The sequence below is a fragment of the Pyrgilauda ruficollis genome, unplaced genomic scaffold, assembly GCF_017590135.1.
Source record: "Pyrgilauda ruficollis isolate IOZ18807 unplaced genomic scaffold, ASM1759013v1 scaffold25, whole genome shotgun sequence".
In the NCBI taxonomy this organism is placed as follows: Eukaryota; Metazoa; Chordata; class Aves; order Passeriformes; family Passeridae; genus Pyrgilauda; species Pyrgilauda ruficollis.
Window position 1 is genome coordinate 17,710,330 of NW_024523822.1, and position 11,308 is coordinate 17,721,637.

Here is an 11,308-nt window from a genome sequence, read left to right on the forward strand (position 1 = left end):
GCACAGCATCTCAAATGGCTCTTGGTGCATGTCTGGGGACAAATGATATCCCTTTATATCACTGGAGAGAAGGTAACAGCTCACACCAGCTACTTTAGACAGGTTCTTTGTGATGACAAGAACTGCATAACAAACATGTTTGTTGCTATTTGTTGGGTATAAAGAGGGTCTGATGAGCTCAGATACAGATATTACTGCAATGCACATCTTCACCTGATCAGATGAGAAACACTTCAAGGAGCACAGTTCCTCATACTGCAGGGGTTTCCTGGGAGATTTTGTTCTTACTCTATAAAACAAAAAATGGTTATTTTTGCATGGCTGGTTCAAACTTTAATATTCCTAATCATAAAAAAGTTGTGAATACCTTTCAATCTGCAGAATGTTTTCTTACCAGTAAAAATAGAGCAGCTCATTTCAGGAGTGAAGGTCTTCAATTTTTTTCACAACATACAGCATAAGAATTTACTAAATTAAGCTAGAATCATGAGTGAAAGAGAACTGAAATTATTAGATCCCTTAAATGGCAAAAATAGTTTAAGGGATGAACATAAATAGAATTATGGGCCTCCTCTTAGTGTCTGCCAATGAACATTCTATCCAATCAAAGTGAATACAAGCTTGATGGGATCAAGCAAAGATGTTATGAGTGGGGGCACTAATTATTGAACGGAAGGTTGGCAGTGGATCAACTAATGGCATCTCATTACTAAGTCATTAAAATGGGCATCTCAATGTTGAACTGAAATCTGTAAATAAAAACTTTAAGACACTTTAACAAATTCTACATTCCAGGAAGTGAATTCAACATAAATACCTAATACTTATTGCAAAACCCACTTTTAATGTTTTTGCAAGTGGGGGGTGTTTTAAGAGGAAAAGTCTTTCAGTCATTAAGAGGAACACAAGACCAGTTCATACTACACTTCTCTTACTTGCCTATGTAAATTTGGCAAGGTCCTTTATATACTGCAAATGTGTATTTTTATGTACTACTAGGGGTCATGACCAAAATTACCAACAAGAACGACAAGTTAACCATTGTTTAAATTTAATTAATAACATTAACATTAATGAGCAGAATAAAAACAAAATATAGAGAGAGGGATTATTTTTAAACTTCTAAACCAGAAAGATGAAGGCTTAGCACAGTAAAGAAAACTCCAGGAGGAGAAGAGCTTGTTCAGTTTGATCAAAAGGAGTCTAAGGGATGGTCTAACAGAGGTCAGCAGCTACCTGACTGGGTAGTTACAAGGGGGACAGGTATGGGAGGCTCGGGCTGGACTGTGGGGGCAGAGTGGAGAATACTGCCCAGAAAGGTTTTGTACTTGGATGTTTTCAATACTCAGACAGGCAAAATTACAGCAGACCTGGACTAAAGTTGTCCTTCTTGGAGCAGGAGCTTGGGCTTTAGACTTCCGGAACTTCATGCCATCAAATTTGCTGGGATGCCCTGCTTCAATGGCTGCACAGCCAGACCATTCTTCCAGTCTGACCCTCTGCCCAGCTCACAGGCTGACTGGGGCCCACGGGGATGGGAGCAGGGCTAGTAGGTATCTGAAAGAAAAACCTCCATGGATAGACCCGGGTTTCCCTCATTGCTGGAAAAGATGGTAGCAACTTTTTGCATCAACAGCCTCCCTAAACTAGCATACACAGAGGGAAAAGCAATACCACTCCTCTTAAGGCATTTGTCTGAACAATTGCAAGTAATATGAGCTTGTAATATTTGTGTTTGTGTTTCTCGGGAAGAAAAGGCAGGGGAATGACTGGCAATCAGAGGAACAGCTGCTCTGGCATTGGTGGGAAGGCACCACATAGCTTCAGTCTTTTCACCAAATTGGCCTTTCTAGGAAAGAGTACCTAGTGACAGGTTGAAATTATGTCTTTGAAAGGGAAAAGTAACTGCATGTATGTGGCAGGAGAACAATTAAACACTGTTCTTGCCTCATTCACACCTGCAAAGTGTTCAGTGAAATACACTTCACTCTTTCTCCTTCCTCATGTGAAATGTCTCTAGATGCACATTAAAGCACAACATTCTCACATGCCTGCTGCAAGGTGTGGAGCAGAGAGCAAAGACAGTTTCCAGTGTTCAGAAAATCTTACATTTTGGTATTTGACCCTTTTGAGTCAGTGCTCCTTTCGTTGATGCTCACAAGTCATTAGGAAGGGAGACACACTGTATATGCAGCGTACCATTCAAAACTGTTCACAGTCTGCCCTGGTTATTTTGCAGATGCATAGATTTGAGACTTCAGATGATGAAAAAAATCATCTGACCTGACTTGCAGCACTGCAGAAAACCAGGAATCTCCTTGCCATTCTTGTAGCCTCCTGGCTAATCCACAGTGGAGCTCTGAGGTAGCCCCTGCTTCTTTTGTAGTGTTGAAAGGGAAGGCATCAGCCATGCACAAATGCTGGAGAGTAGTAAGTGCTCTGTTCTTAATCTCCCCCACATGTACGAGAAAGTAAATGAAAGCCAAGTAAAGAAAATGGGACACAGAGGACCATATTTTCATAGTGCAGCTCTTAAGCTGTCACCCATTACAAGTCCTATGCTCATTAGACCCATTTATGTCACATTTGCACTTGCAGATTGAAGGCCTCTGGTGCAATAACCATTCATTTTATACCAGCAGAGCCTTGACACCTGAGGCCAACATAGCCCTGCAAGGAGCAGAGACAGCTCTGTGAAAGCCGGGTTTGCTCTCACAAGAATTAAACCAGAGCTCTCCATTTATCAGACAGGATCCCTTTGTTGTATATGACATGTTTGCCCACTCATCAGGAAAATGATTCCTGCAGTTCTGGTGGGTCAGGACTCTTTGTGCCAGCCAGCTTTTTCCCTCCTACAGCTATGGCACAAGCAGGCAGCTGCACTGGGGAGGTGGGGAAGAAGCAGGACCACCTCTCTGCTGGCAAACCACAGCCCAAACGTCAAACTCCAGCAGCTGCTTCACAAGCTGTTGAGCATGAATTACCATCGTTTGCAACACAGGGTATTGGAGTAAAATGGCTTCAGTTTCAGGAATCTTTAGTATATCTGGCTATAATTCATGGCAGTTCAGCTGCTGCTGCATGGATGGCTGAGCCATCCCTGCAAAAAGGGTTGGGAGTCTTTCCAACTGTTTGAAAATAAGCTGGACACCAGAAGGGTCATTATTACCCTATTCCAAAAAGCCAAGATGGTACATCTTCCTGTACAAATTCAAATTTCAGACACAGAAGGTGCTGGTGGGGGCACGGGGCGGGNGGGCGCGGAATCAGAGATTTATATTGGGAAACAAAGGAAAATGCGCAACAACCATTATCAGAGTTACCAGGTCTGTACATGTCCCAGATGGCAAAAGCCAAAGACTATCTGTGTTAAAGGAAAATGAGCTTGGATTACAGATATTTTTAGTTGAAAACTTAGACTATGGAAAGAATAATCTTGGCCACATTTTGCCCATTAAGCTCAGTGAAGTGCTCTGGGATAAGGAAATGAGTGAGAGAATCCCTGGCCAGATTCCACCTTGGCTTCTATTTACTGCAACCAACTTTGCAGCTAATTGTTGTGCACCTCTTGCTCCATCAGAGCATTTACTAAATAACTTTAAGTACATCCCATTCCCATTTAGGCATTAAACTAACACTCAAGTTATGCTGGCTCAGAGCCCATAGTAAGAATACTCATGGATATAGTAGTCAAAAGAACAACACCTGATTTTTTGCAGCAGGGCCTCCAGCACGAAGGGCTCTTCTTTAGAGTGAGACGAGGTGCAGAATTCGCTCAGATCCCACCAAGCTCTCAGGCACAATGGTGGGATTCCGTTCACTCAATGGCAGATAGTTCCAACATAGGTGTTGACATCACCTCATCACCTCCAACTCCTTTTATAGGAAGTGAAGAGAAATAATGTGTTCTTGTTCTTCATCTGGTCACTGTAGGATCTCTCCAGGGAATTCATCATACAGCTGTTGAGTAGCATTTATAAAAGGGCCAGCTCCAGACACATAAATTCTCTTTAAAGAATGAATCCTTCCACCTATCTGCAAAAAGGCAGGGACTGTCCATCCCCCCAGGTCCCTCAGAGGAGCTGAGGCCCAGCCCAGTTGTGAGGGTCAAAGAGGAAACCGGGCCTGGCCCAGTAAAACTGGAGCTGCCACACCACTTTCTGGGGAGTGACCTAAGCGAAAATCTCTGCCTCCCAAAAAAAGCCACTCTGAAACTCAAAAGAAGCCAGTGAGCCCTGTTCCAAACAGGAGCTAATCCTGACCCTGGATGAACGAGGCAGCTGCTCCACAAGAGGGCCCCAGGCACCAGCAGAGCCTGGGGGACCCCTCTGCCCCTGTACTGCCCACCCAGTGCCAGGCTGGGGAACCCCCTCCTCTTTCCTTTCCCAGCCCTGGGCCCCCTGGCAATCCCCGAAACTGTCCCCACTAGTCACATCTGACAGAGACTTATTAAATGATGTCACCATGTGGCACAGAGCTGCATTTTGAGGTTCACATCTGGAGGAGGTGCTCAGCTGGCTTTGTACAACCAACTTCACATTCTGGAGACAGGGAACGGACATCACAAGAGCACTGAGCACAATTTTAATGATGAAATTATGAGTTACTCCCAAGGACTCCCACACCTAAAACCAACCCCTGAGAGACTTCAGTGAAACACACACCCACTCCCCCCACCTCCCCTTCCAGCCCCACCAGCCCCATTCATTAGTGGAATGCAGTGCTGAATGCAATGACAATGCCCTGAGACAGGATGCAAAAAACAGCCAGGAAATGAAGACTTTAACCATAATCTTCCTACATCGCAAGGATAACTTCTGTGATTGCCAGGGCTCCAGGCTGGAGACAAGCGAGCCAGATGTGCATGTTCACAACTTGGGTGGCAGCTTGACCAATGGAGATGCCCGAGCAGAATTGTTTGACAGCCCTAAACAGACATATCTTTAATGCTGGCAATGCTGTGGGTTTAGTCCGTCCAACCTCTTGCTGAGTTCCTGCTTTCAGGTGAATTTATTCTAGTCTAACTCTTGTGTTTTACCTTTCTGTATTGAAGTTGTTTTTTTCTATGATTTAACCTGCTTGCAGCTTCTGTTCCCAGAGTAAGTCTTGAATCTCCTCAGCTATGGTAACATTCCCCTTGCAAAAGACAAAGTGCAAACAGCTAAGGCAGAGGGCACTGTTCCTCTCTCCTCTCACAGCTAGAGACCCAAGGCCCAAAGAGACCAGTGCCAGTTAGCCAGTGCCACATGTGAAATCTGTAACAGCAGGCATAACATATTCCCCCTGACCTGTATCCTCTAGTATCCTAACCAGAGCAACTACTGCCACCCACTTGGTTTCTTCTTGGCTTGCAAGGTTTTGTGCTTCCTGGGGAAAAGAATGGAATCTCCTGTTTGGAGCTGCGTTGCCTGCTTGGACTACATTGAAGTCATTTTGGTGTTTTAAGGAGGTGTGCAAGTGCCTATGCTGTGTCCACTAGAACCTGGTTTCTAGAGGGTCCATGTCCGGTTATAAGTCCTTCATCAAGTCATGCTAAACATCCTCAGTGCAGATTATTTAACAGCTGCTGGGGTTAGATGTAATCTAGCTCAGAGGCTATGGAGATGTGAGAGAAGTTCATGAAGCTTGTGAAGGGAAGCAGATACTGTGTTTTACTCAGGTCAGCACAGAATTCACTCCTCATCCAAAGCAGCTGCAAACAGAGTTGGTGAAAGGCTTCTGGAGAGCAAGTGTTCCAGTGACAACTTCCAGATATCTCCCCAGTGAGCAGGGAGGCCCATATCAAGCATCAGTGGCACATGTGAATAGCTGTAATGGGAGGAAAATGCTCAAGTTATGACGTTTGTTTTCAATTCCTTCCTCAAACTCAGCTCCATATGTTGTTACATTTTTCCAGCCTCTGCAAAGTGATTCACGTGGCATGTTGCCTAACACTGCACTGTGTGCCCGTATGAGGTCTCACAAGTGCACAGGGAGAGCTCTGCACTAAGGCAGGTCCCACCTCACCAAGGGCCAGACCCACAGCACTGCCTGTAGTGCTCCTGCCCTTCTTCAGCTAAATACTGGATAGGAGTTCCTGCATCTCCCAGCCCGCAGTGCCTCAGGGAAAACTGTGATTGAAGTTCCTGTCCCTCCCACAGCTACAGTCCTGCTATTGCATCCAGTTGAGAGAAGATGATGTAACTGGCAGCAAACTCTGTCCTCTTGCCCACAGGAGTCCTGCAAATAACCCTCTGGTGTCTCTCACCCAGCACCATGCCTGATGCTCCCACATAGATCTCTCTGTCCAATATCTACACAGCAACATGTAAACAGCATCTTCTCTCTGCAAACATAACTGGAAACTCTCAATTGATTTTGTGCCAAAAAGATATACCATAAAACTCAAAAGGGCTATTAATGAGAAGAATATTAGCAATAAAAACCCATATAAGTCTGCACATAAACATGAGTGAGCATTATGAGAGCAGGAGACCAACATGCAAACCCTGCATGCTGTTTTCCTGAGGTGATTTTGCTAACAATTGGAGTTCTGGTGTAATAACCTTTCACATAAATATTGCAAGACTCCACTATGTAATTATTCCATCTTGAATGTCATCATCTGTATTTCTCCCAGAATACAAGTGGTTTGGATAATTGTAGGGAATGTCTTGGAGTCAGTTGCTCAGTATCAGGTTCAATTACTTTTACAGCAGATGAGGAGATGTTGGAGGGATGTCAGCTCCAGGGGAGGCAAGGAGATGGAACCACATCCTGGAAGGTGAAGGGAGTGTGGTGCAAAGCTGACTGAATTCAGGTATAAGCCAAACCATGCCTAAGCTAGCAGAGATCTGCTTTCTGTGATGAAGCAACCAGCAGTTTGGAGAAGGAGAAGGAGAGGGCAGTGTTTTTGCACCCCTGGACTTTTGACAGTCTCCCATTGTGTCTTCATCATCGGAGTGGTGGAATGTGGGTTGGATAAGAGAACAATAGGGTGGGTGGAAAATGGGCTGTGCCACCAGGCTGAGGGAGGTGTAAGCAGCACTGCAAAGTCCAGCCGTCAGCCAGGAACTGGACACATCCCTCAGACCACTGCTGAGACCAGTATTGCTTCTTGTCTCTCTTAATGGGTTGACTGATGGGACTGGGGCATTCTCTGCAAGGATGCAGTCACCAAACCAGAATAGTGATACACTGGAGGGCAGGCTGCTGTTCAGAAGGAGAATTCAGACCTGGAGAGTCTGGAAAATGGGCTGAAACTTGGGATTTACAGGTTAGGGGCTTTTCCAAATTTGCAAGTTTGCATGTGATCCTAAAGATCCTGCCCAAGTGTTTAAACACCTCTCGCCCGAAGTTTTAACTGTCTTGTGTGCCAAAGCCCTTCCCTCCTAAGCACTGATAAGAAGGTGTCACTGACAGGAAGCCATCCTTCATCTTGGGTACTGGGAATCCAAACAACTTTGAGGGTCTCAAGCTGAGATGCTTGGCCTGAGGCCCTTTGGTTTTAACTGAACCACAGGAGGCATGAGTGTTAGACCTGGGATAGCCCTCTCTGGGGAATCTGGAAGGATTTGGCTCTGATTGAATAGTGGCAGAAGGAAAGGAGAGGAAAAAAACACTGTGAAGGAGGAAATCAAGAGGCTGTTCTGCACCTACAAGAAACTGAGCCTCACTGGCTTTTTCCTCACCTTGGAAACTCATTTTAGATACAGATTTTATGCAGGAAATGAGAACTTCTAACCTACTTTTTCTAACAGTAGCATCTAACATTCAGGTATTCCTAACACTTATATTTTGTCTCAACTGTAACATTCAGCCCTTTAATAGTCCAAAATGGGGATGTAGCTCCATAGGGGACTTTCAGACCAGAAGTTGTCCACACCTTTTGTATTTTCAAGGTGTGTTTCAGCAAGAGACAAAACACCATGTGCAAGCAGATGGAGGGCTTGGGGACATCCAAGCTTCAGCAGGGAAACCAAGGCTGCCCTGAAGACCCAAGAATCAGTGCCTGCCTTAGAGATGTGGTTGGGCAGACAAGGATAAACAGGGACCAGAGTCTTTGTGCCTTCAAAGAGCATCTTATGCATGTCAGAAGAAAGAGCTGAACCTTTCCCCACTCACAGCTAGGAACTACTAGAAGAAAGAGGCTTCACACAAGAACATGACTTGACACCTGGGCATTTCCCTCTGCCTGGGCAGATGTCTGCAAATCCCAGCCTCAGGCTCCCACTCCCACTGTGAATTCCTGAGTGGAAGTCTGAGTTCACAGGATAGCAGCTGACCTAAACACAAGGCTCACAGGTACACAGTGATGCAGCACTTGAGTCATGGCATTGAAGCTTAAGGTTTCTGTCTTGATGCATCCATCTGCAAAGCAAGGCTAAGGTATTCACACCCCAACACAAAGCTCCTGAGAGATCATGGAGCTTGAGACCAGGGAAAGCTGCCCACATTATCCCCACATATGAGGCAGCAGGTCCTGCTAGGGGGAGTTTTAGGTGCTGAATCAAGATTAAGAGAAAGAAAAGCACAGTCTTCCCCTTTGCCCTTTCCATATCACACCATTTGGGTTTTTAAATTTTTTTTTCAGTGATGAATTCTCAAAGAAACTACTTGTTTAAGGCAAGAAGCTGAGGCATTTAATTACAGTGATGCCATTCACAACATGACAGTTAAGCATCTGTTGGATTTTTTGTAGTATAATCTTTATTCTATACCCAAAAAAAAAAACCTCTCTGGGCTAATCTGGATGAAGAGCCCTGGACCCAGGCCCCAGAAACAGCTAATCCCTTTCTCCAGTAACTCAGATTTGTCTTCTCTGCAACATATACAGTTTGCATGACCATCCACAGCTTTGAAATTCAGTGGGGTAACTCAAAGACCGAGGAAGCACTCATTACATATCACTTGGTGCTCCTCACATCTGGAGATTTAGGCCATATCCTTGTGATGGCCTAATCTAAAATTTCTTAGACTTTCTGTACTACTGGACATCCAAGTGGGCTTCACTCAACCACACCCACTGCTTGTACCACCGTGGGCTTTCTCATCTCAGCTCTTCTCAGCCTTTCAATGAGAAATGGCTAAAAGTGATGTAATTCTGCAGATTAGCTGGATCCCTTACAATGGTCATACAGAGCAATCCAGGCACAGTTTAGGAACATTAAATGGGTGCCAAGCCCAAATCCTACAGACAACCACAGCTCTTAAATATCACTGCTTTTCCACCATGCTCTTCCACCCTTGTTGAATGCTTTCAGAAAGAAGCTCAGAGACAATAATCACTGCAAGAGTCATCCAACATATTGCACGGTGACACTGCACTCGTAATGTTTTAAAGAATCATCAAAACCTGCTGAAATCAGCTGCTTCACTGTGCAGGTAAGATAAGTTGCAAAACAAGAGTTAGCAGAGACCTTGTCAGATACAGGACATGGCCCTGCCCACCAGATAAGGAGCGCAGCCTTAGAAGCTATGTGACAGATGTTCAGAACATCTCTCCCTCCTCCTGACAGGTAGCACCCAGGGCAGGGTGGCACAGCAGTTCCAGAAGCAGCAGTGGCAGTCAGGATGGCACAGACCTCTCCCACTCCTGCCTGCAGTCCTCACTTTACAGACAAGGTTTTCATGTAGCAAGAGATTATGAGTGACTTACCAAAACCAATATGGGGTAGGATTTTTATTTTCAGAGTCTAATTCTCCAAGGTCCTGTCCCAACACTTTATCTTAAGTGTTAGACTGCAAATTAAGCAAAAAAGCCAGTAACCTTCACCACATCCATCCCTACCCCCACCACTGTGATACACCTGTAAAAGGAGTATTGTCCTTTAATAAGCAGTTTTGCCTTGACCAGCTAAAAATATCTATTTGTAAAATGCATCCTCATTTATTTGAAATATTTTTACATGCTTTTTGAAGAGATGTGCTCAAGCTATATGTGAACTGGAAGTTTATAGAGTCACAAACAAAAAGAAATCTGCTCCTCAAAATCTACCAGCAAAAGACAGCTTGGGTTGGCCACTGTTTCCTAGGACTGTGCAAGGCTCACAGGGGCCAGATTTTCACTCTCAGCAGCAGAACAGCTTAGTGAACACAAATGCTGGAAAATGCTGGGAAACATGGACTGAAAAATCCAAGTCAAAGTTCAGTTATTTTGGAATTGTTAATGTGAAAAATAATACTTTATTATAGGAAAAATCCTCGGAGACTTCCTCACACACATTCATCACTCAGAGCAGCTACAAGGACGTTATTCAAACTTTCCATGCTCACATTAATTGCAGCAGCACCTTGCAGTGAGCTCCTGCAAGAAGGAAAGGCAGACTGCAGTGGGCACTTTGCATGGATACAATAAAGGAGACAGTCTGTTCTCTTGGACTTTACAATAAAGTAGATAACAGAAATAAATAGATGAGCATTGAAAGAGCAAGAAGCATAGAAAGCATTGGGTGAAATTATAACACTTCAAGTAAGCTGTGAATACATGGAAATTGCTTTCTAATTGATATTTTTCTGAAACCAACCACACTACTTGCCTTCAAGTGGACAGAGCAGTATTGCAAAAAACCTTCAGTACATTCAACTCAAGCTTGACAGCTACCAATTAATCCATCCATTAACTGAACAGCTGAGGAAAGAACAAACAGGCCAGAGCATCATGATCTTCAGGGTTATTGTGCTGATTAAAATGTCAGCAAATTACAGCTATGTCACCTGTAACAGTTTTCTTGCCTAGCGTTTGAAGTTTCTTTGTTGTTTTTAGGTTCTAAAAGAATCATCTTCTAATGATATTAAAGTTCTAAAACAATAAATCTTCCTTCTTCAGTAGGCACAGGAAGCTTTTCAGCTCACACATAACAGCAAAACAAAGCCATCTTTTGGGGAACAGACACCTGCTTTTATGTAATTTTCTCTACTGTGACAAGGCTGAAGTTTACATTTGACTTCTGAGGCCAATGAGAGTTCTCTAGAGGGTCTCACTGCACACAGCTTTATAAAGCAATTGTGTCTTCAGTCTTAGTCTTGAAAAATCAGTGTGTGCTGAGCCCTGGATTCACTTGGACACGCTGTTTTCTAGATCCACATGCACTGGATCCATGCAAAGCCTTGTGTGCAAGTTCTCCAGCTCATGAAGAGCAGTTTTAAAGATTGTGTTTGCCCTTTCAGTGGGAGGACATATCATAAGAAAGAAGGTAGAAAATATGAAGGAGAAGTTTACATTCCTCTATTTTATTCTGTAGAACTACAGAAGAGTAGTTCTACAGAGAAGAAACTTGAAAGGACAAGAATCAGTTCAGAAGGAAAGAATATTTGTCAGAGAAAGAGC